Source organism: Trachypithecus francoisi, unplaced genomic scaffold (genome assembly GCF_009764315.1).
Source record: "Trachypithecus francoisi isolate TF-2019V2 unplaced genomic scaffold, Tfra_2.0 Lachesis_group10, whole genome shotgun sequence".
In the NCBI taxonomy this organism is placed as follows: domain Eukaryota; kingdom Metazoa; phylum Chordata; class Mammalia; order Primates; family Cercopithecidae; genus Trachypithecus; species Trachypithecus francoisi.
In genome coordinates this window covers 29,795,304-29,799,762 of record NW_022681455.1, presented here as the reverse complement: position 1 = coordinate 29,799,762, position 4,459 = coordinate 29,795,304, and the positions used below count along the sequence as shown (strand labels likewise).

General features: G+C 55.4%; 1 pseudogene across 1 annotated transcript; it reads left to right on the top strand.

Moving 5' to 3' along the window:
• Nucleotides 1-3,571, top strand: LOC117088383 (annotated as a pseudogene). The gene is made up of 8 exons (XR_004439183.1): nucleotides 1-306; nucleotides 437-706; nucleotides 950-1,225; nucleotides 1,822-2,097; nucleotides 2,200-2,316; nucleotides 2,741-2,791; nucleotides 2,934-2,981; nucleotides 3,150-3,571. The product of XR_004439183.1 is annotated as a patr class I histocompatibility antigen, B-1 alpha chain-like (transcript).
• The last annotated feature ends 888 nt before the right edge of the window (nucleotides 3,572-4,459 follow it).

The window sequence follows — 4,459 nt, the reverse complement described above, 5'->3', positions numbered from 1 at the left end:
CCCCGAAGGCGGTGTATGGACTGGGGAGTCCCAGCGTTGGGGATTCCCCATCTCCGCAGTTTCTCTTCTTCTGACAACCTGCGTCGTGTCCTTCCGGAATACTCACGACGGCGACCCAGTTCTCACTCCCATTGGGTGTCGGGTTTCTAGAGATGCCAATCAGCGTCGTCGCAGTCCCGGTTCTAAAGTCCCCACTCACCCACCAGGACTCAGATTCTCCGCAGACGCCGAGGATGGCGGTCATGGCGCCCCGAACCCTCCTCCTGGTGCTCTCAGGGGCCCTGGCCCTGACCCAGACCCGGGCGGGTGAGTGCGCGGTCGGGAGGGAAACGGCCTCCTCGGGAAGCAGCTAGGGGCCCGCCTGGCGGGGGCGCAGGACCCGGGGAGCCGCGCAGGGAGGAGGGTCGGGCGGGTCTCAGCCTCTCCTCGCCCCCAGGCTCTCACTCCATGAGGTATTTCTACACCGCCGTGTCCCGGCCCGGCCGCGGGGAGCCCTACTTCTTCGCCGTGGGCTACGTGGACGACACGCAGTTCGTGCGGTTCGACAGCGACGACGAGAGTCCGAGGATGGAGCCGCGGGCGCCATGGGTGGAGCAGGAGGGTCCAGAGTATTGGGACCAGGAGACACAGAACATGAAGAGCGCGACACAGACCTACCGAGTGAACCTGCGGACCCTGCTCCGCTACTACAACCAGAGCCAGGGCGGTGAGTGACCCCTGCCCGGGGCGCAGGTCACGACCCCTCCCCATCCCCCAGGGACGCCCCGGGTGGCCCCGAGTCTCTGGGTCCCAGATCCACCCCGAAGCCGCGGGACCCCGAGACCCTTGACCCGGGAGAGCCCCAGGCGCCTTTGCCCGATTTCCTTTTTAGTTTAGGCCAAAATCCCCGCGGGTTGGTCGGGGCGGGGCGGGGCTCCGGGGACTGGACTGACCGCGGGGTCGGGGCCAGGGTCTCACACCATCCAGGAGATGTACGGCTGCGACCTGGGGCCCGACGGGCGCCTCCTCCGCGGGTATGAACAGTACGCCTACGACGGCAGGGATTACATCGCCCTGAACGAGGACCTGCGCTCCTGGACGGCCGCGGACATGGCGGCTCAGAACACCCAGCGGAAGTGGGAGGCGGCCCGTGCGGCGGAGCAGCACAGAACCTACCTGGAGGGGACGTGCGTGGAGTGGCTCCGCAGATACCTGGAGAACGGGAAGGAGACGCTGCAGCGCGCGGGTACCAGGGGCCACAGGGCGCCTCCCTGATCGCCTGTAGATCTCCCGGGCTGGCCTCCCACAAGGAGGGGAGACAAATGGGACCAACACTAGAATATCGCCCTCCCTCTGGTCCTGAGGGAGAGGAATCCTCCTGGGTTTCCAGATCCTGTACCAGAGAGTGACTCTGAGGTTCCACCCTGCTCTCTGACACAATTAAGGATAAAATCTCTGAGGGAATGAAGGGAAGACGATCCCTCGAATACTGATCAGGGGTTCCGTTTGACACCGGCAGCAGCCTTGGGCCCCGTGACTTTTCCTCTCAGGCCCTGTTCTCTGCTTCACACTCAATGCGTGTGGGGGTCTGAGTCCAGCTCCTCTGAGTCCCTCAGCCTCCACTCAGGTCAGGACCGGAAGTCAGTGTTCCTTCCTCAGGGAATAGAATTTTCCACGGAATAGGAGATTATCCCAGGTGCCTGTGTCCAGGATGGTGTCTGGGTTCTGGGCTCCCTTCCCCACCCCAGGTGTCCTGTCCATTCTCAAGATGGCCACATGCGTGCTGCTGGAGTGTCCCATGACAGATGCAAAATGCCTGAATTTTCTGACTCTTCCCATCAGACCCCCCCAAGACATATGTGACCCACCACCCTGTCTCTGACCATGAGGCCACCCTGAGGTGCTGGGCCCTGGGCTACTACCCTGCGGGGATCACACTGACCTGGCAGCGGGATGGAGAGGAACAAACTGAGGACACAGAGCTCGTGGAGACCAGGCCTACAGGGGATGGAACCTTCCAGAAGTGGGCGGCTGTGGTGGTGCCTTCTGGAGAGGAGCAGAGATACACCTGCCATGTGCAGCATGAGGGTCTGCCCAAGCCCCTCACCTTGAGATGGGGTAAAGAGGGAGATGGGGGTGTCATGTCTTTTAGGGAAAGCTGGAGCCTCTCTGGAGACCTTTAGCAAGGTCAGGACCCCTCACCTTCCCCTCTTTTCCCAGAGCCATTTTCCCAGTCCACCATCCCCATCGTAGGCATCATTGCTGGCCTGGTTCTGCTTGGAACTGTGGTCACTGGAGCTGTGGTTGCTGCTGTGATGTGCAGGAGGAAGAGCTCAGGTGAGGAAGGGGTGAGGAGTGGGGTCTGGGATTTCTTGTCTCACTGAGGGTTTCAAGCCCCAGGTAGAAGTGTACCCTGTCTGGTTACTGGGAAGCACCATCCACATTCATGGGCCGACCCAGCCTGGGCCCTGTGTGCCAGCACCTACTCTTTTGTAAAGCACCTGTTAAAATGAAGGACAGATTTATCACCTTGATTATGGTGATGGGACCTGATCCCAGCAGTCACAAGTCACAGGGGAAGGTCCCTGCTGAGGACAGACCTCAGGAGGGCAGTTGGTCCAGGACCCACACCTGCTTTCTTCATGTTTCCTGATCCCGCCCTGGGTCTGCAATCACACATTTCTGGAAACTTCTCTGGGGTCCAAGACTAGGAGATTCCTCTAGGACCTTATGGCCCTGACTCCTTTCTGATATCTCACAGGACATTTTCTTCCCATAGATAGATAAGGTGGGAGCTACTCTCAGGCTGCAAGTAAGTATGAAGGAGACTGATCCCTGAGATCCTTGGGATATTGTGGTTGGGAGCCCATGGGGGAGCTCACCCAGCCCAGAGTTCCTCCTCTAGCCACATCTCCAGAGGGATCTGACCGGGTCCTGTTTTTGTTCTACTCCAGGCAGTGACAGTGCCCAAGGTTCTGTTGTGTCTCTCACGGCTTGTAAAGGTGAGACCCTGGGGGGCCTGATGTGTGTGGGGTGTTGGGGGGAATAGTGGACGCAGCTGTGCTATGGGGTTTCTTTGACTTGGATGTATTGAGCATGTGATGGGCTGTTTAAAGTGTCACTCCTCACTGTGATGGATGTGAATTTGTTCATGAATATTTTTTCTATAGTGTGAGACAGCTGCCTTGTGTGGGATTGAGAGGCAAGATTTGTTCACGCCTTCTCTTTGTGACTTGAAGAACCCTGACTTTCTTTCTGCAAAGGCACCTGAATGTGTCTGTGTTCCTGCAGGCATAATGTGAGGAGGTGGGGAGAACACCCCACCCCCGTGTCCACTATGACCCTCTTCCCCACACTGACCTGTGTTCCCCCCCCACTTATCTTTCCTGTTCCAGGGAGGTTGGGCTGGGATGTCTCTATCTCTGTCTCAACTTCATGGTGCACTGAGCTGTAACTTCTTCCTTCCCTATTAAAATTAGAACCTGAGTATAAATTTACTTTTTCAAATTCTTGCCATGAGAGGTTGATGAGTTAATTAAAGGAGGAGATTCCTGAAATTTGAGAGACAAAATAAATGGAAGACATGAGAACCTTTCAGAGTCCACGTGTTTCTTATGCTGATTTGTTGCAGGGGAGGAGAGTAGATGGGGCTGTGCCTAGTTTGTGTTCTGGCCACCACGGGCTTTATGTGGTCACTGCTTGGCAGAGTCATCTTTGCTCCTTTATTGTCCTTGGCCCTTCAGTAGAACCTTGTCCCACCAAGACCTGTGATCACAGGGAGTTGGATGTCACCTAGGGCAGTCCCTGCATACAAATCTCCTTGTGGTATCAAGAGATAAATTTTCAGACCTGTCCAGATCTTGCCTTCCTCCCAGGGCTCTTTCCTGGATTGTATTTTCCATCTTGTCTCCAATCTTTTTAAAGGAACCGGATTCTGAAATTTGCAGAGGATGGGTCCCCTAGTTTCTCATCACAGGTAACTTTCTGTTGGAGCTCCTCTTCTGCTCTCCTACTCTTCTTCCTGCCCTGAGTTGTAGTAATCCTAGCGCTGGCTCCAATCCAAACTCATGGATGTATAAAGCAGAGTCTAATTTAGATTCATATGTGGTTGAAAAATTGTACCCATAAGGCTAGGGTTATTGTTCCGAAGAGAAAAATATGGTTGTGTGCTGCAGTGTGCAGGAGGGTTGGTGTGGGAGGAGGGGGAAAGAAGGGAGGACGCACAAGCAGCCCTGGTGAGAAAAGCACTGGCGGCATCGATGTCCACGTGAAATGATGTTGTTCTTTAGCTGCCACAGAACAGCATTTGCCCTGAGGCTACATTAATAAAGATACTGCCTTTAGAATAGAGAGATGTTCTACAGTGATCATTCATTCAACTGACATTTGTTGTCTGCTAGGGATATGACTGCTTTTGCATTTAGAAAGCATCATTAAAGTAAAAACAGAAAAATTTCTGGCATTGTGGTGCATACATTCT